The sequence below is a fragment of the Symphalangus syndactylus genome, chromosome 23 (assembly GCF_028878055.3).
Source record: "Symphalangus syndactylus isolate Jambi chromosome 23, NHGRI_mSymSyn1-v2.1_pri, whole genome shotgun sequence".
Lineage (NCBI taxonomy): Eukaryota > Metazoa > Chordata > Mammalia > Primates > Hylobatidae > Symphalangus > Symphalangus syndactylus.
In genome coordinates this window covers 59646646-59667797 of record NC_072445.2, presented here as the reverse complement: position 1 = coordinate 59667797, position 21152 = coordinate 59646646, and the positions used below count along the sequence as shown (strand labels likewise).

Sequence of the window (21152 nt, the reverse complement as noted above, 5' to 3'; positions counted from 1 at the left end):
CAGACTGTTGCAATTGTCTTCATATTGTATCCTAAAGGCAATGGGGTAGGCTTGGAAATGCTTTCATTGGGAATTAACTTGATCACATTTTCTTGCATGAGAATCACACTGAAAGTCGTCACTAATTCATTGAAGGGGCAGTTGAAATGGAGGTGGACAGAAATCCATTATAAAGCTGTGCTCCAGTGGAGAATTATAAGGAAGGTTCGGATTAAGCTGGAGACAGGGACAGTGAAGAGGAGAGGTGATGGATATTTAGCAAGGAGAACCGAAAGAGCATAGTAACTGATTTGAATTACAAGGTGAGAGAGGGAGCCGTTGGTAATAAATGTCTCCTGGATAAAACCTTCGGAGACCGCATGGATGCTAGTATCATTCTGAGAAAGAAGAAATTAAGAATTAAGTCTATGAGGGAAATGGTGAATTTGAATGCGGCATGTTAAGTTCCAGTTTCATGTGGAGACTGTCCAATGGGGAGAGAATCTGTAAGCAGTTACATATCTCAAGTCTGAGATTCAGAGAGAGAGAATGTTGAAGACAGAGATTTTATAGTCATGAGCTTAGAGCTGGCAGTTAAAGCAAGAGCGCTTATAACATCTGCCAGACAGAGCTTGTTAAATGAGATAGGGGGCCAGGGGCAGTGGCTCACGCTTGTAATCCCAGCACTCTGGGAGGCCGAGGTGGGCAGATCACCTGAGGTCAGGAGTTTGAGACCAGCCTGGCCAACATGGTGAAACTCCGTCTCTACTAAAAATACAAACATTAGCTGGGTATAGGGGCGTGGGCCTGTGATCCCAGCTACTCGGGAGGCTGAGGAAGGAGAATTGCTTGAATCTGGGAGGTGGAGGTAGCAGTGAGCACTCCAGCCTGGGCTATAGGGTGAGGCTCCATTTCAAAAAAATAAATTAAAAAAAAGAAGAGATAGGAAGATAGCAAGATCCTGGGGACTATCACTCTTAGAGGGCCACACAGAGGAGAGAGGCCTGGAGGAGATTCAGGATGGTGCGTTACTACACAAAGAACAGAGGAAAGAACTTGACAATTAGATTACGGAGATTGTTGAGATCAGTTTCGACAAAATGATGGGGACAGGCACCAGCTGCCGCTGGGTTGACCTGTGAATGAGAGATGAGAAACTGCAGACAGAGTCTAGACTTCTCTTTCTAGAAACTTGGCTGTAAAGAAAAGATGATAAACGGGAAATGGGTGACAGCATGCGTGGCCAGTGCACCTGAGAACAGGAAGGCATGTGTGATAGTTAATTCTATGTGTCCACCTGACTAGGCCACAGGATGTCCAGACATTTGGGCAAACATCATTCTGGGTGTTCCGAGGGTGTTTTGGAGATGAGATTAACGTGTAAATCAGTAGACTGGGTAAAGTGGGTGGCCCTCCCAATGTGGGTGGGCCTTGTTCAATCAGTTGAAGGTCTGAATAGAACAAAAAGGTGGACCTTCCCCTGAGCAAGAGAGAAATCCTCCTGCTTGGTCATCTTTGAACTAAAACATTGGCTTTTTCTCACCTTTGGACTTAAATAGAGGTATCAGATCTTCCTGGGTCTCAAGCCTACTGGCCTTTATGCTAGAGCTATGTGATCAGCTCTCCTGGGTCCCAGACCCTCAGATGCAGACAGGAACCACACCATCAGCTCTCTTGGGTCCCCAGTTTGCGGACTCATCCTGCAGATCTTGGGACCTGCCCTCCTCCATGATCACATGAGCCAAGTTCTTACGAGAAATCACTTTCTAAATATATACATGCATCCGATTGGTTCTGAGAACCCTGAGTAATGCAGCACAAAATGGAAAAGAAAAGAGAAAAATAGAAAAGAAGGAAGGAAGGAGGAGTGAGAGGAAGGTGTGGAGCGGGAGATGAGAAACAGAGCCTCCGCGCTTTGCAAGTGTGGGGAGACGGCAGGTCACTGCTTCATTGTCTGTGATCTCTGACGGCATTGATGACTCATTCATGTTACATAACTAGAATTCACCTTCAGACTTTGCTGTCTTACCATTTCGTCTCATAGAAACAAGGCTTCCTAGCTTGGCTTGTTTTCTTGTTACTCAGGGGCTGTTGCTAGCATAAGGTCATACTTAGAAAACTGAACCCTCAATAAGATTACTCAGAGACTTGGCAGCTTTTTCCCTGGCCATTTTGTCTTTAAGTTAAAAAAAAAAAAAACAAAAAAAACAGCTCACTCTTCTAAAATGACATTACACATCACTTTGAAATATGTCCTGTAGGCCAGCCCTGAAATGTATGGTCTTTCTGGATATTCATGGGAGAGAAGCTTTGTTTTTAAAAATGTAAAAAAAAAAAATTGTTTTACTCTAAGAGAGCGTCTCTGATAACCCAGTTTTTAGGAAACTATTGGCTGAAAAGAAACAAGAGAGGTGAGAATTTGTCCAGTTTATACCTGATTCATTTCTGCCATTATCCCATGCTGGGATAACTTCAGAAACCACGAGGGCCATTTCACCAAGAGATTTATTGGGCCTTAGAGTTCATTATGTTTCTGCCTTGTTTTTATAATATTTTTGTTATAATATTAAACTGACAAAGATAAACCACTTTATTTGTGGTTGTGCAGATGCCATGTGGAATATCTGCCCAGCTTGAAAAGATACCCCTGGCTCTTCTGCCCACTCAGAACAGTGGGACCCACATTTCAGCTTGGACAACATGACCAAGCTCTGCTGTTCACAGCTGCTTGGCCCAGGCATGAGCGCCTGACCCCAAGTTCAGGGCCAACGCCCTTTTCTGGGAATGGGGAATCAAAGCAGAAAAGCATCCTGTGCACTCACACTCTCACACACCCACACACTCACATACACACACTCTCACACGCACACTCATGCACACTCACACATGCACACTCACACACATGCATTCACACATGCACACTCACACACTAACATGTACACTCACACTGGTACACACTCGCACTAACAAGCAAATAATCTCACACACACTCATGCACACTCACACACTAACATGCACACACACTCACACACACTAACATGCACACGTGCACACAAAGTCTCTCTCCAACTGTGAATTTGGTCACTGTGAGCTTCCACCTTTACCTGTTGTGAGGATTGAATAGAAGAGAGGAAAAAAATATTTCAAGAAAGAAGATCCAAATAGAAGCAGCAATGGGTGACAGGCCCTGTATCCCCGGCTGTCCTGTGGTCTCCCAGCTCCTGGATGCTGTCCCTTCTGGGAGCATGGCTGCACTCCTGCCTACTGTACCATGAGATGTGTCCCTCTTCTTACAGTGACCACGCCCTGCCCCTCGTTCTCCCCCAGCCCACCGCCAAGCTGAGTTGAACTGTATTTTGTTACTCACAGTCAAAAAAATCCTAATTCATTAGGTTACAATTTTAAAAATAAAAATATATCTTTCTTGGTTGTATAATAAAGAATCAGGTTTGAGAATTTTGATGATTGTGGCTTGGGAAGTGAGAGGGGGAACCTGGTCTTCTAATTAAATAACCTTCTATACTCTCCCGCCTTTTTCTTATCCCAGGAAAGCCTCAGGAACTTGTTGCAATAGGGACTGCCACGCCATGTTGCACTATTGGTGGAAGAGAGGTCCACACGGTGCCTACGATGAGCGATTTGTTCATATCTATCCAGATTGCACGTGAGTACAGCCACTCATCCTCAAATGCCACCCTCAGGAGTTTATGCTGCACACAGACTGGCACATGTTCAGAAAGACATAGCACAGGGCTACCTGCTACAACATTGTTGGTGATAGCAACATATTGGAAGCAACCAGAATTTTTGTTAATAGAAGATTGGCTACATAAATTATGCTAATCTATACAACTGGAGTACTATGATGCCATAAAAAAGAATGAACGAGGTCTTTATGTTTGGAAAGATGTCTAAGATATAATGGTGAGTGAAAAGTGTAAGATGCAGAACACTGTGTTTCACAGGCTGTCATCTGGGGGCTGACAACATCTATTCAAATGTGCTTACATATATATTGAAAGCACTTTGGAAGGAAAAACAATAAATCAGTACCAATGGTTTACTTGTATTGTGTGTATGAATGTGTGTATGGCAAGGGTGGGGTGGGGGCAGGTGGCTTAGGTACAAGACAGGAATAGCAAAGAGACTTTTTAACCATATACTTCTTAAGAGGTTAAAAAAAACCTGTTGAAGCATGTGTTGTTAACCATGACAGACAGAAAGAGAGAGAATGAAGGGAGGGAGACAGGGAAGGAAGGAAAAAAGAGAAGAAAAAGAGGGAGAGAAATGGAGGGGCAAAGAAAGGAAGGAAGGAAAAAAGAGAAGAAAAAGAGGGAGAGAAATGGAGGGGCAAAGGAAGGAAGGAAGGAAGAAGGGAGGGAGGGAAGAAGGAAGGGAAAGAAGGAACGAGGGAGGGAAATAAGGAGGGAAGGAAGGAGGGAAGGAGGGAAAGAAGAAGGGATGGAAGGAGGGAAGGAAGGAAGGAGGAAGGGAGGGAGTTGGCTCTCTCTTGAAGCTACAGCTTAACAAATAAAAGCCAAGGCCACCAGCAGCAATGGTTTGAGCAGCAAAGGACGACGTAGTCATGACTCCGAGAGGCTGAATTCCCTGCGCATAGTGTGAGTGAAAACCTGGGTGCATTACATCACAGAAAGCTATTCAAAGTGCCACGAGCCCAGTGAGGTCTGTAGGACAGACATACAATTGCTTGCAAACAAGTAGCAGGGAAATGAGCTGTGTTTTGTGTTTATCGGCAGATTTTCTTTGTCTCTCAAGGGAGCTGGGAGAAACTCAAGTCTGAAACTCAAACCCATCTCAGTCATTCCTTTCCCTTCAACTAGACCTGAACCTCAGGAGATCTGGAGTATGTGCTGAATTCTACTGGGAACTGAGCCCTCTGAATATTATTATTGTTTTGCTAATACTTTTTGCTGGAAAGTACATCAAACCAGGATGTGTTGTACCTCTTGCTTTGCCAGACTGTTTAAAACCGAAAGTGACCAGATATCCAACTTAAGGCTGATCCAGGTTTTTCATGATCTAGCCAGGGGAGACAAAGATTCCAGGAAAGTCTCTAGGGAAGGCCAAGGATTTTAGAAAGTATCTTTGGACAAACAAATGCAATGTTAGTGGGCTAATTTCCATAATCAAACGAAGCTGATGGAAGTGCTTTGTGAATTGATGCCCATCAATGAGAGACTGGATAAAGAAAATGTGGCACATATACACCATGGAATACTATGTAGCCATAAAAATGAACGAGTTCATGTCCTTTACAGGGACATGGATGAAGCTGGAAACCATCATCCTCAGCAAACTAACCCAGGAACAGAAAACCAAACACCGCATGTTCTCACTCATAAGTGGGAGCTGAACAATAAGAATACGTGGGCACAGGGAGGGGAACATCACATAGCAGGACCTGTTGGGGGGTCGGGAGCAAGGGGAAGAAAAGCATTAGGACAAATATCTAATGCATGCAGGGCTTAAAACCTAGATGACAGGTTGATAGGTGCAGCAAACCACCATGGCACATGTATACCTATGTAACAAACCTGCATATTCTCAACGTGTATTCCAGAACTTAAAAAAAAAAAAAAAAAGAAATGCTTTGTGAAATAGGTTCACTGATGGGAGCTTGGGTCCTGGTACCTGAGGAGTGAGCTGGGGGAACCCACACCCAGGCTGCCCAAACACACAGAGGCAGGAGAGGTCAAGGGGCATCTCATGGGTGTGGAGGTTTGGACACGGTATTGCCATTGTCAGACATGTGGCTAAGCCTGCAAGGATGAGAGAGGAAGGAGAGAACCAACTCCTCTCAACCCTGCATCAGCCTGAGTGCTTTCAATCTCTCTCAACCCTTCTCCTCTCTTTTCTCTTCTCTTCTTCCCTGATGGTTTGCCAGGAATCACAGAATAATGGAGTTCAGTGTTTCTCAAGGGGCAGTGACCTGCCCCGTCATCACCGGAATGACGTGTTTTATCGGTCGTTTCAAATCCTGATTCTTGGGTCCTGCTCTAAACCTGCCTACCAAGGCTCTAGGGGCGAGGCCTGGGAACCTGCATTGTTTGCAGACACCCACAGGCGATTCTTACGTGCACGAAGCCAGGGAAGCATTGATAGAAAAGGTCTTAGACCAGCAGCCAAAAAACCCAAGTTCAAATCCATTTACTACCTGGGTGGTCTTGGGCAAGTTACTTATTAATTCCCAGCATGGGAGTCAATACTACTTTATAGGAATTTTTTATAAGTTATAGGAGATATGCTGTTATGTTATAGGAGTTATTTTTTTCTCTTTGAAGATTAAAAGAGACGAAACATATGACAAGGCTGGCAAACATCGAGCTCTTGCTACATAGTAGTACACAGTGCCCTAGAGAGTTAGAAAAGGGATGGTGAGCTCACAAAAATCTTTGTAGGCCTCAGGATATATATATATTTTGCAGTGACTTTCAAGGCTGATCTAATTCTCTTTGGATGGACACAGAGCAAGGAGACTCGCCCACTGAGTGACTTTACTCTACCCCCAGGCCTTATTTACTAACTTGCCCAGGAATGGGGAATATAGTGCTAGAAGGAAGACAAAGCAATGAAGAGACACTTTCAGAAAAGCAGGCACTGCAAAGACAAAGAACCATTCCAGCTGGAAGAGCATGTGGTGGGAGTGGCTAATCTCAGACGTTATCCTCTGCAGGGCTCACGTGCTCAAAGTCACAGGTTCTCACCAAGGGTGATGATTTCCCACAGGGAGCATCTAGCAATGTCTGGAGACATTTTTGATTGTCACATGGTAGGGAAAGGGGGTTGCTACTAGCATGTAGTGAGCAGAGGCCAGAGAGGCTGCTAAAACATCCTACGGTATGTTGGACAGTCTTCCACAACAGAAAACTGTCTGGCCCTGAATGTTCATGGTTTCAAGGCTGAAAAACCCTGCTCTAAGCTAACGCAGAAGACTTAGTCATGGGTGATAGAAGGAGGCCCCTAAGTGGCTACACACCTCAGAGGGACAGCCTTCCGCTGCGGTGTTGCAAAGTCTCACAGTCGCACAAGGTCCTGGCGTCCTGCTCATTGGCGGGTCACCATTAACCATCTCGCATGTCACATGTTCAACATAGCTAGTTTCCCACCCGTTCTTACGATGATAAATCAGGAAAGGTATTCTTAGAACACTAGAAAAGCAGAAGTGTGGCTCTCTACAGGGCAGCGGGGAAGTTGCCTCACTCCTAGAAGATGTCTTGTTTTTACCAAGAGGGTAGAGGGATGAGAGGAGCTGGAAGGCCACGCTGAGGAGCCACGTCCAGAAACATGAAATGTACCTCACAGCCCCACAGGGATGCCGGGGAGGGCACTCAGTGCTTGGGATCAGAGCCACGTGGCCACTGGTTTCCGATGCCCCTTTGCTAGTATCTCACCTCCGTGATTTCCTTGCCTTCATTTTGTGGCGCTCTCTCGACACTGCCGGCTGAGTGTCTTAGTTAACCAGTACTCCAGCTTTTCTCCCTCCACTTTGATCTTCCTGTCTCTGCCTGTCTCCTCTTTCCTGCCATGGCATGTGCTCTCGGGCTGTACCTCTGGTAGTGAATCTCTGGCTGCCCTGAACTCCTGCTGTGCACACTGTGTGCACCTGTGTGCAGGTCTGGATGCCTGGTGTTCCTTCTCAGTGCACCGCCTGATCCCCTGGGATCTCTTCACCATTTTCATGCATGCTGCCACCCCATGTGCAGGGCCAGCTTCATGGCACGTCACCTGTGTGCTTGCACAGGACTTGTTGCTCAGAAGGACTTCTTGATGGGTTTCATGCTCTGTGGCTACTGTATTAAAATGGTAATAATTTCCTCTTGAAACTTGCATTTTGTAAGTGACTTCTGATGAGACAACACGGAATGAGCAGAAACACAGGAGATACGTGTGTCCATCCTTTCTTGTCACCCCGTTCACATGGAGCATTGGCCATGAACTCAGAATTCTGGTGTATTCACAATGTGTGGGAGTTCATGAAGCTTCTAAGTGACTCCAAATTGTGTTTTGTCTATGACTGAGTTAGCTGGGGAGGGGGAGGGACACTGACAGCCCTGAGAGGCCACACTTTCCATTTGAAAACCAAAACATGCTTCAAACACAAAGGCAGCAGTGGTATTCTAAGAAACACATATGACCAAGGAAACTTGGTTTGACCTTTCTTACTCATGTTACTTCTTTGCATTTGCAAACAACTTAAACTGAAAATGAAGACGCAGAAAGAAATGGAAAGATAAGGCAACCCATAGGCCTTTTTTTTTTCAATTCTTCCTTACTCGTCAGTAAGCCAAAGGTAGAGAGCGTTGATAGAATGTGCATGTATCAGGCTGGGCACAGTGGATTACACCTGTAATCCCAGCACTTTGGGAGGCCGAGGTGGTGGATCACCTGAGGTCAGGAGTTTGAGACTAGCTTGGCCAACGTGGCAAAACCCTGTCTCTACTAAAAATACAAAAATTAGCAGGGTGTGGTGCCGGGTGCCTGTAATCCCAGCTTACTCGGGAGGCTGAAGCATAAGAATCGTTTGAACCCAGGAGGCAGAGGTTGCAGTGAACTGAGATCATGCCACTGCACTCCAGCCTGGGTGACAGAGAGAGACTCTGTCTCAAAAAAAAAAAAAAAAAAAAAAAAAAAAGAATGTGCATTATTGAGAAGTGAAATAAAAGCGTTGAATTAGTTTTGTGCAGTGTTTTCCACTGTTCTGGTAAGAATGAAATACGCAAATTGCATCATTTTGAATGATTTAGCATACAAATTAAATGCTCTTATATTTTCGTTTAAAGCTGGCTTTGCACAATATAAAGATGAAAGGTAAGATTCATGCTAACAATTTAAAATTTTAATTTTCCTTTACTTAGAGTGGCATTAAATAGCAAATACGAATGATTTTAAAAGCCTTGTGACAAGTCAAAAGAGAGAATGCAGAAGAAAAAAAGCGGCTTTTATTTTAGTACCTTTCACAGCAGAGGTTGTTTTTGTTCCTGCTTTTTAAAAAGGGCTCCTACATTTTCAGTTTGCACTGGCAAACCTTTTAATGAAACAGTAAAGCAAAGTTCCTTATATTAAAAAGGAGTCATTTTTAATCTCCCAGTCTACATAGACCCAATTTTCATTTTAACAAGTTTCTTGGCTGGGTGCAGAGGCTCACGCCTGTAATCCCAGCACTTTGGGAGGCCGAGGCGGGCGGATCACCTGAGGCCAGGAGTTCGAGATCAGTCTGGCCAACATGGCGAAACCCCATCTCTACTAAAAATACAGAAATTAGACAGGTGTTATGGCACATGCCTGTAATCCCAGATACTTGGGAGGTTGAGGTAGGAGAGTCGCTTGAACCCTGGAGGCGGAGGTTGCAGTGAACCGAGATCTTACCACTGTACTCTAGCCTGGGCAACAGAGCAAAAACTCCATCTCAAAAAAGAAAAAATAAAGGAAAAACAAAACAAAACAAAAACCAATTTTTCCCAAGTCTGCTGGACTTTATCAGAAGGCCTTATGAGCCGGGTATTTAGCTCTGCTGTGAGTTCAAAGCAACACAGGAATAAAGCACAGCTGCTGAACCCAGGTCCTCCCCGCTCATGATTATAGCTTGCTGTGGGACTCCACCAAAATTGCATTCTGTGTTTATGGCATCTAAGAAATTCTTGAGAGTGGTACTGATCTACCAATTAAACACACTGGTATGTTTGGCCCCATGTGGCAGACAAGGAAAACGGTTTATATTTTCTTATGGGAAATATTTTCTTTCTCATGCTTAACTTTTATTGTTCACAGAGGTTTTCAAAGTATTGCCGAAGTCTGTGGACACCATACTGGAATCACCTGGGCATTCTAGACTTTCAGAGCTGCACGGGTGGTGTTTTACACTGTATTTTTTCTATCCAGTGTGGATTCATATTTTTTAAATCATAAAAATTCACCAGCTTCCCTCTGCCCCTCCCGGCCTTTGTCACTGAGAACATAGGAGCACGTGGGTGGCTGTCTGAGGCTTGGGCAAGGCCCTGGGCTTGCCTGGGGCCCAGCTGCCCCTGCCCCTGTACCATCTTCCTTCCTCCTCCACTCAGGAACAAAAGGTCCCACGGTTCAGGCCATCTGGAGTTGGAGCTGTCATTTATAGTCCCCCAAACTTTGAGGATGATTTACTTGTGAAAACATAAAAGATGGAATCAGATAGGAGAAACAGTTTTGAGAACCAGGAAAGAGAGAGAAAGAGGTAGAGTTGTGTGGTGAGAAAATGGATGAATTGGCGGTTGGAGACTTGGGTTTTAGGTAGAGTGACTATGTAATTTATTAGTCAAACTGGATTTCTTTTGAGAGTGACAGGGATTCCTACTGGTGATGATGCTGGGACAACAGGAGCACATAGGGACTGTACTGGTGTGGCATGGCCACCATAGTTCTAGGGCATTAATCATCCAACTCTCAGCAAATCACTTAACATCTCTGGGCCTCAACTTTTGAAGAAAGACACAATCAGACTACAATTCCCTTAGTCCTTTTACCACTAAGGACCTCTTACTAATCTCTCTCCACAATCTTCCTGATTTCAAAATTATCATATCAATTAGGTACTGAGTGATATATAATGAGTGCAAGTTCTGTCAATCAGAACTTTTGTCAGCATTGAAATAACCAGTTACTGTACTGTGTTCATACAGTTTTAGGCAGAAGAAAACTTGACACTTTAATACACTTGTGAGTCCTATTTAAAGTACATTGAACAGTTCTGACACCATTTTTGAAAACGGTAATAGCTTTTGAGTCCCCTCCAGTATCTTCACAGTCAATAGACCTCAAAGTCTGGAGGTTTAAAGCCACATTACTCGATTATCTGTTGGTTTATATCCAGTTCTAGTCTTCTCTGATCACCCGATAACTTCAGTACCTCATGCTATAAAATACAGACAGAGAAAGATGATAGAAAATGAAAGAGGGCCTGCTGGGATTCAGAAGCTGCAGTCCATTAATGTGGGTCCAGCAAGAGGGCCTGTATGAGGATGTTAGATGGGGAGGCAATCCCTCATGCTAGGGAGCCTGGACAAAGTTTCTGCAGAGGGAAAAGAGGATGCTTTGCCTTGGGGCAAATTTCTTCCTGGCTTAAGTCATCTTAATCCACACCTGGGAGAATTCCTAGAGTGTATTCACAACATTAGGAGATGAACAGGGAGCAGGAATGCAACAGCTGTGCAACAGCTATCTCTTTGCTTCTCTTCCACTCATATGAGCTCACTCTAGGGGGAAAATGGACAGTCAAAAGCCTTCCACAGATCAATAACAGTGGGCAAATCTGAGGTCTGCTGAATCAAAGAGTGAAATAAAGAAAGAACAGGCCTGCTGCCTGCTCCCATGGGTAGTACTAGCATTCTAGTTTCTACGGCAATAAGCTTGCAATGTGCTCAGTGGGGGCAGTGCTACCCACCACGTGGTGCCCCGGAATGGGTGCGTTGGTGGGTGGATGGTTGTGACAATGACCAGAGGAGGACACCACTTGCATTTTGTGCCCTGTTGTGTGCTGGAGACACTCCCATAAGGAAGATTCATTCCACCCAAAATGTCAAAAATATCTCCACTGAGAAACGCTGAATACAAGAATGGGCTTTACATTCATACATATCAGGAATTACTTGGATCCTGTAACAGGGTTAAAATCATCCTGGACAACTTCCTATGGTGCCAGACCCTTGGGCAGAACTTCCAGATGAAGCAGATTGATTCTAATTGCTCCTGGATGAAAGAAAAGAGCACAGGTCATCCCAGAAGGTACTGGGCAACCCACCACAAGCCTAACAATATATTAAGTGTTGGGTGTAGGGATGGCTTCTCTTTTCTCTCAACTTGACAGCATTGTTAAATCATTGTCTTCATTTACTCATGAGATGATTGGCTTTGTCCTCTAAAGCAGAACAACTTGAGCTAAAGCTAAAGGCCGGTGTGCAGCAGCTGGGCGACCTTTCGTCTCTACTTTGCCTTCCATGCTAAGTGTTGACTTCTGCTGAGTTTGATTTCATTCATTTCAGCTAGACGTGTGTGGTGAATAAACTTTTTACCAGTCTTCCCCTGGAATGGTTGAGTCAGCTCTGGTGTGACTTAGTGGCCCCAGAGGGGAGCAGGCCAAGACGCCCTCTCCATGAGATACCTCCTAGAAGGAAAGAGGTCACTGATGACCCACAAAGGAGGCCAGGACCATAAACATTTCAGAATTCAGTTTTCTTAAAATCTTAAATAATGAAAAACATTTGCTTGTTTAAGCCTTTTAAGTCCTCCCATCTTTGGACTTGAGCCCCAGTGCCTGGCTGCAGAATTCCATGGTGAGGCACAAGCATGACATCATGTTCAGGAGGAATGCACAGCACATAAAGTCTTGCCTGGGTCAGAGAGAAGTGCTAAGCTCTCAAGAGGGCCCTGAGACAAATACACAAATATGGCCTAGCACATGTCAAACACCCGTGCAAGGGCAAACATCTTTATGACTTTGGTCCTGGGAAGAGAGAGCCGGCCTGGGATTAGAATTTACAGCTGACAAGCTGCTGATGAGGGAGTAATGTCATTCAGCGTGGGAATGGTCACTTTGGGAACCAGGAGCTTAGCACACTAGGCTGCAAGTCTCAGAGTGAAGCCCGGGGGCAACTCCTTCACTTTGGCTGGAATAAGTTAACTCACCCCACACCTGTCCCCTGGGACCTTTCTCTGCCTTCCTTTGGAGTTATAGGCTTCCCTGCAGTTCTTTAGGGTTTTGACGCACATGACAATTTAACATCAAGGGAATGCCCAAGTTGGGGGAAGAATATCTTTCTTGGCTATACATGTCACTCTGAAATTCTTCTCAACTGTAAAGTTTTAAGAGCACTTACAATGTGCCTGATCTGCCCTGCGCAATGTCCCTCCCCTCTTAGAGCTTACAACTCATAAGCATGCTTACAGATGTCCTCCCTGATCCCCAGAGCTCCAGCCAGCTTCAGCGTAGAGGTCCCCTAGGGGACATTTGGCAATGTCTCGAGAAGTTTTTTGATCGCCACAGCTAGGTGGTGGGGGTGACTGTTACTAGCATGTAGGGGATAGAGGCCAGGGATGCTTCTAAACATCCTATAATGCATAGGACGCCCCCACCCCCAACAAAGAAGAATCCAGTCCAAGATGGCAATAGTGCTAAGCCTGAGCAACCCTGCACTGGGGATGGCCTTGGCTCTGCCTAAGCCAAGAAGGAAATTATTTAGATTTGCACCATCCAATGGGGAGCTTCCTGTGAGACAAGAAATGATCAGTATTTGTGCTGTCCGATGTGAGAGCTACCAGCCACATGTGGTTATTGAGTGGGTCAAATGTGGCCAGTGTGACTGAGGAAGTGAGTTTTTTATTTTATATAATTTTAATTAATTAAATTGTAATGGTCCCATGCAACTGGTAGCTACTCTGTTAGGCAGCACAAGTTCATACAATGGGAGCTTAGAAGCACTGAGATCACCTGCCCCTAGTCAGATGTCCTTTCCACTGGTTTATGACTGAAAATCCACAGTTAGACGCTCCTTCTTTAGCTAAGACTTTAACCCATGTTGGTATGACATTATCTGTGGGAGGGAGAAGACCTTTAACTTATAAAGAGCTGTTGCTAATTTATATGACTAATGGATCTGAAAGATATTTTGGTGGGAACAGAGAGCACTAAGAGGCCTTGGGTAAAAAACAGGACCCCGTGAGAATGACCAGGGGGTAAGCTTGGGGAGGGGCTAACTAGGATACACGGGGGGAGGTGGAGACATAGGCTAGAGGTAGCAAAGGCAACCAGTGCTTTCTTTCCTCATATACACTCTGCTGAGACTGGAAGCCAATTACTCAGCATTCTCATCAGACTCATGTCTGTGAAAACCAGAGCCAAAGAGTGCCAGGAAAGACAAGGTCCGTGACAAAGGGCAGCCTGTTTCCTGCTCTCTCTCTACCTCCTTGTGGCTTTTAGTCTAAGTCCCCAAGCACTGAAATATTTTGATGCCTCCTCCCATATATAAAACCAAATTAAAGCAATACTAAACCACAAAACATAAAATGATTTCTTTTTATCAATTATAAAATTCTGGATAAGTCCATGAAAGCCTCATTGTTCTAATTTTGGCTGGCACCTTAAGCAAGTAAGCACCTTGTGGTTAACGCTAGCATTGCTTTAGGGTCTGAGTATTAGGGCTGTTTTCTCCATAATCCATTTTTTATCTAGTCTATTGTGCAAATTTTCACAGATGGAATATTGTGTAGATACTCTAAAGATTCTAGCGAAGAAAGTCACCAACCTCACCTGGTAAGCTCCATCTACCCATGTTTCTAGAGAGGAGAAAAAATAGCTGAAACAAATCAAACCAAAGCCAAAATGCTCTCTTCCTCAATGTTCTGCAGGGCTCAAATGCGAGCTTCTGGTAGTATTGGTTTTGGTGATCTCCATGGGGAACAATGGAGACTGATCTCAAACAGTGAGTTCACCTGAATTATGGCAGTGAAGGGGAACTGCGTCGTAGGAATTGCTAAAAAGATAAAAATTGTTCCGTCCAGAGAGACGCAAGTTGAGAGAGATATAGGGCTGAGAGAATAGATAGTTGTGAGCATTTACTCCTCCACGAATCATGAGTTTTTCTGAAGCAACAGGGTGAGGTGGGGGTGGGGGTGTGGACAGGAAGGTAGATAAATTTAAAACAGTGAAATAGTAAAAGGAAGTATTATATAAAACAGTGTGGTGGTGGTGGGAGTGGGGAGGAGATATGACTTAAGAATTTTTTATCCCAATGCTAAAGGGTGCAAAAATAAGAGTTCAAAAAATGTTTAAATGTAAAATGACAGTTCCATAACAAATTACTGACTGGAGGAAGCTGAAGATGTTTAAAGCTAATCTCATGAGATTAGCATAGGAGGTGCTCCATCTCCTTCCCAAAACGACCCCTTGCCATTCTCCAAAATGCAACTTAGACCTGCCTGATCATGAATCTTTGGGTTTATTTCATATGGCCTTGTTGTGGAATAAGGTCAATTAAACCTCACGGGTAAGTTTGCAATTTACTGACATTTGACATAAGCAGCTTTTACGGGTTGGTGCTGAACCAGGCTGAGAAACACAATCCCTCCCTGGGTAGAACTGGGAGCTTTCCTGTGGCAGCAGCAAGCCCAGACATACGGAGAGCTGGAGGGGAGCTGTAGTTCAAATGCAGTAATAGCTGTTTTTAAACTGATCCGCTCTAAGTCTTTGAGTGCAATGGCTGATTATTGGGTCAACAAACATGAAAAGCATTGTCATTGGCCCAAGTTTGAACCAGAAGCAACATGTCTTTCATGAGCTTTTAGGATGAAAGATGTAAGATTAGAAAAAAATGTTGGTAACAGTGAGCATCATTTAAGGGTCTTTGTAATGTGTGTTTTGCCCTAAGAGGAAAAGTAAGGCAAGATCTATGAAATGTCCTTGATCTTTCTGCAACCTAGAGCTGCAGGCCCTGCATTACCTTCATGTTTCCATTTCAAGAACTGCCAGGTTGGTTTTCCAATGAAACTTTCAACTCTCAGCTTAATAAAACTGTGACCATGTGCTGCAGTGAACAATGGTTCAAGGACTACTTCACTGAGTGTGAATTTGACTACATGATGCCTATTCTTAAAATCCTTAAAATCCATCGATGGTTCTCCATTACCTCCAGGACTGGGAGTCTCCCTGCTAGGATGTACCACTTTCGTCTCTTGCCTCACGTTGCGCTAGGTCCACTTTTCCAAATACTCCATGTTCTCTTGTAACACTACAGCCTTGCACATGCCATGCCCTCATTTTAGAATCTTACAGGCCTTCTCTACGAAACCATCCTAAGCAACTCTCGAATTAGATGCTCCTTTGCACTCTGTGCTTAACTTGTTTACAGCACACATCATGTTCTATTTAAGTGACCTCCCAACTAACCTGTGAGATTCCAGAAGCTGGGGGAATGTGCTCTGGAACTAAGCCTTCTGCTAATTGCTGAGAACATGTGGGCAATGGCACGTTCTCAGCATCTAGCACCATCCCAGGCACAAGTGGAGCAGAGGTAGATCTGTGCTTGATGATTGAATGGATGAGTTTCAGTGAACTGTGAATGATGGGGAGCTTTTCAACAAAGCCACACCCCATGTTTTCTCCTCAGCAGAATAAATGCTGCATAGAAGCAGTTAATAGTCCCCCTTATGTCAGCTCAGCACATAGATATATGAGAAGTCCCACAGTTTCCCATAAGCTAAATAAGACAAAATAAAAGCAATAATGGTCGATACACTTCAGAAAAAGGAAGGAAGGAAAGAAGGAAGGAAGGGAGGGAGGGAGGGAGGGAAGGAAAGAAGGACAGTTTTCCCATGAGTCTACTGTCAGTGAAAGATATTATTTAAATAGTATTTTTTTCTGAGGCTTTGTCCATGAGCACAAAGAAGAAAGTGAAATATGTTGGGTTCCATCCGTGAGATTAAAAGAGGAACATCTTTCAGTTCCCAATCAATCAAAAGACACAGGTTGTGTTTCAACCAGAAGCCATTTCTGAAGAGGCACAGGAGCGTAGGAGAGTTGTGTTAGGCAATGGAAACCAAACTGAGCCTGACACGAAAGCCTGGGTTAATTAGTCAGTTTCTTTCCCAATATCTGCCCTAACATTGTCTTTAAAGTTTTTGGAAATTAATATGCTTTATTATTCACCTCAGTTGGATTTATTGTGCCTCACAAGTATTGACTCCTTTTGCTCTTCCTCCTCGCGCTATGGAAAGACTGAGCAGAGGAAGTGCTCGGACAGGCATGCCCTCCCAGAATGTAAGAAAGCCATCAGGCAACAGGCAGGTGCAGAGACCACAGCCAGGGCCACACAGCCTGGAGAGGGCCTCCCTCCTGGCAGGGAAGGCTGTCTCTACTTGCTCCTCTCTGAGAATGCTCACCAGGTGTGGCTGGGGGTTTTGGCAGCCTGCAGCTGTGTTTAGGAGGGCATTTGCTTTATCTACCACATCCTTTGAGGATTTCATTGCAGGCCATTTTATCCACTTTAATGAATGCTCTGGCAGCTTGTGAACGTGGGGCTGTGTCTGCATGCCCTGAACAGTGATTATGTTCACCATTGTTGAGATTGAATGTAATATATATTCACAGATCCTTCTGCCCCCTCCTTTTCACAGGATGGACCCTCCAGTTCTGGCCAAAACAAGAAGAAAGCTATAAAAAGAAGTGCTTTCGCCCAAAAGTTGGGGTTGCTCAGTTTTTTTCCTTTCCCTCAAACCCCATCAGCTAATTAATCACCTCCTACTGCTATTTATAATTCCCTAACAGTTTTCAAATCTGTCCTCTAGATTAGCTAAATAAATATAGCACATCAACAAAAAATCAAGTTCTATAAAGTTACTAATAGGGAAATACATAAAGTGGAAAAAGCTGTTTATAAAAGTTTGAGTAAATGACTATATATGTACATAGATATGATTTTGAAAAGAACTTAATAGGATACACAAACATTAATAAGAATGCTTATTTCTGGATAATTAAGGGGTGATTTTGTTGTATTCCTTATACATTTTAAATGTTTTAGTCCAAAATTTTTTACAGTGAGTATGTATTACCTTTTGTCATCTGAAAAATAACACAAATAAAGAAGTTAAAATAGAATTAACTGTATTTGTACAAATAGGGGAAGATAAAGGTGCCCCTGTTTTCTCTATTCATGCCACCACTACCACTGTTTAGACTATTGGTCATAATTTTTTCTCACCTGCAAATATCTCCTTGCCTGTTACTTTCTCTTCAATTTCTTTCTCCATTATTCATTCTCTCTGAAAATATTAGGTTGGAGCAAACGTAATTGCATTTTTGCATTGCTGGAATTTGCTGTTTGATACTGGAATACATTCTTAAATAAATGTGGTTATGTTATACATCATTTTAATGGGCATTTCTCGCTTTATGTATTTTTGCTAATGACTTTTACTTGCTGTTTATTTTATGTTTATTTTAGACTATGGAAATGACGTTAAACAAAAAGCAAATTCAAGCAATTTTTTAATTCAAGTTCAAAATGAGTTGTAAAGCAGCAGAGACAACTGGCAACATCAACAACACATTTGGCCCAGGAACCGCTAACAAATGTACAGTGCAGTGGTGGTTCAAGAAGTTTTGCAAAGAAGACGAGAGCCTTGAAGATGAGGAGTGTACTGGCCAGCTATTGGAAGCTGACAATGACCAGTGGAGAGCAATCATTAAAGCTGATCCTCTTACAACTACATGAGAAGTTGCCGAAGAACCCAGCGTTGACTATTCTACCGTCCTTTGGCATTTGAAGCAAATTCAAAGGGTAAAAAAGCTCGGTAAGTGGGTGCCTCATGAATTGACCGAAAGTAAAAAAAATCACAATTTGGCGGTGTTGTCTTTTCTTATTCCACGCAACAACAATGAACCATTTCTTGATCGGATTGTGACATGCAATGAAAAGTGGATTTTATCCAACAACCGGTGATGACCAGGTCAGTGGTTGGGCCGAGAAGAAGCTCCAAAGCACTTTCCAAAGCCAAACTTGCACCAAAAAATGGTCATGGTCACTGTTTGGTAGTCTGCTGCCAGTCTGATCCACTACGGCTTTCTGAATCCTGGTGAAATCACTACATCTGAGAAGTCTGCTCAGCAAATCAATGAGATGCACTGAAAACTGCAATGGCTGCAGCTGGCATTGGTCAACAGAAAGGGACCAATTCTTCTCCACAACAATGCCCGACTGCACGTCATACAACCAATGCTTCAAAAGTTGAACGAATTGGGCTACAAAGTTTTGCCTCACCCACCATATTCACCTGACCTCTTGCCAACTGACTACCACTTCTTCAAGCATCTCAACAACTTTTTGCTTCCACAATCAGCAGTGTGCAGAAAATGCTTTCCAAGAGTTCATTGAATACCAAAGCATAGATCTTTATGCTACAGGAATAAACAAACGTTTCTCATTGACAAAAATGTGTTGATTGTAATTGTTCCTGCTTTAATTAATAAAGATGTGTTTGAGTCTAGTTATAAGGATCTAAAATTCACAGTCCCAAACCACAATTCCTTTTGCACCAATCGAATATCTTTCAAAGAAGGAAATCTGACAAAGTGGCTCCTCTAAATCTTCCAGGGTTTCCTGGAGGGTAAAGAAGTCCCAAATCCTCAGGCTGAAGATAAGATCCTTCAGAAGCTTGTCTGCACTTGAGATTTGCTTCCAACTCCTGTCTCCATTCCTGGTAACCAGGAGTCTGTCTGGGCTCTCCCGCTTGAGACATGACATGCCCCAGGCCTCCCTTTTCCTTCCTCACTTCCCCCCGCCCTCACCTCCCTCAGAGTCAGCCTTCCACAGTCAGCTCTTATGACACTTCTCATAGGGCACCTTCCTTGGCATGGCCAGGTGGAGTTAAGGGTTTTCTTTTTTTTTATTTTTTTATTTTTTTATTTTTTTTATTTTTATTTTTTTTTATTATACTTTAGGGTTTTAGGGTACATGTGCACAATGTGCAGGTTTGTTACATATGTATCCATGTGCCATGTTGATTTCCTGCACCCATTAACTCGTCATTTAGCATTAGGTGTATCTCCTAATGCTGTCCCTCCCCCCTCCCCCCACCCCACAACAGTCCCCGGAGTGTGATGTTCCCCTTCCTGTGTCCATGAGTTCTCATTGTTCAATTCCCACCTATGAGTGAGAACATGCGGTGTTTGGTTTTTTGTCCTTGCGATGGTTTACTGAGAATGATGTTTTCCAGTTTCATCCATGTCCCTACAAAGGACACGAACTCATCATTTTTTATGGCTGCATAGTATTCCATGGTGTATATGTGCCACATTTTCTTAATCCAGTCTATTGTTGTTGGACATTTGGGTTGGTTCCAACTCTTTGCTATTGTGAATAGTGCCGCAATAAACATACGTGTGCATGTGTCTTTATAGCAGCATGATTTATAGTCCTTTGGGTATATACCCAGTAATGGGATGGCTGGGTCAAATGGTATTTCTAGTTCGAGATCCCTGAGGAATCACCACACTGACTTCCACAATGGTTGAACTAGTTTACAGTCCCACCAACAGTGTAAAAGTGTTCCTATTTCTCCACATCCTCTCCAGCACCTGTTGTTTCCTGATTTTTTAATGATGGCCATTCTAACTGGTGTGAGATGGTATCTCACTGTGGTTTTGATTTGCATTTCTCTGATGGCCAGTGATGATGAGCATTTCTTCATGTGTTTTTTGGCTGCATAAATGTCTTCTTTTGAGAAGTGTCTGTTCATGTCCTTTGCCCACTTTTTGATGGGGTTGTTTGTTTTTTTCTTGTAAATTTGTTTGAGTTCATTGTAGATTCTGGATATTAGCCCTTTGTCAGATGAGTAGGATGCAAAAATTTTCTCCCATTCTGTAGGTTGCCTGTTCACTCTGATGGTAATTTCTTTTGCTGTGCAGAAGCTCTTTAGTTTAATGAGATCCCATTTGTCAATTTTGGCTTTTGTTGCCATTGCTTTTGGTGTTTTAGACATGAAGTCCTTGCCCACGCCTATGTCCTGAATGGTATTGCCTAGGTTTTCTTGTAGAATTTTAATGGTTTTAGGTCTAACATATAAGTCTTTAATCCATCTTGAATTAATTTTTGTATAAGGTGTAAGGAAGGGATCCAGTTTCAGCTTTCTACATATGGCTAGCCAGTTTTCCCAGCACCATTTATTAAATAGGGAATCCTTTCCCCATTTCTTGTTTTTGTCAGGTTTGTCAAAGATCAGATAGTTGTAGATATGCGGCATCATTTCTGAGGGCTCTGTTCTGTTCCATTGATCTATGTCTCTGTTGTGGTACCAGTACCATGCTGTTTTGGTTACTGTAGCCTTGTAGTATAGTTTAAAGTCAGGTAGTGTGATGCCTCCAGCTTTGTTCTTTTGGCTTAGGATTGACTTGGTGATGCGGGCTCTTTTTTGGTTCCATATGAACTTTAAAGTAGTTTTTTCCAATTCTGTGAAGAAAGTCATTGGTAGCTTGATGGGGATGGCATTGAATCTATAAATTACCTTGGGCAGTATGGCCATTTTCACGATATTGATTCTTCCAACCCATGAGCATGGAATGTTCTTCCATTTGTTTGTATCCTCTTTTATTTCATTGAGCAGTGGTTTGTAGTTCTCCTTGAAGAGGTCCT

General features: G+C 43.4%; 1 protein-coding gene and 1 long non-coding RNA gene across 4 annotated transcripts in view; one reads left to right on the top strand and one right to left on the bottom strand.

Annotated features, from left to right (window-relative positions):
* Nucleotides 1-3952, top strand: part of LOC129472851 (uncharacterized) — a 146773-nt gene extending 142821 nt beyond the window's left edge. Inside the window, exon 3 of the long non-coding RNA XR_008654110.2 lies at nt 3527-3952. This is a non-coding gene — a long non-coding RNA (uncharacterized lncRNA). The remainder of the gene's footprint in view (nt 1-3526) is intronic.
* NEDD9 (neural precursor cell expressed, developmentally down-regulated 9) overlaps nt 1-21152 on the bottom strand; it is a 196649-nt gene that overhangs the window by 131660 nt on the left and 43837 nt on the right. The gene's annotated exons all lie outside the window — the stretch shown is intronic.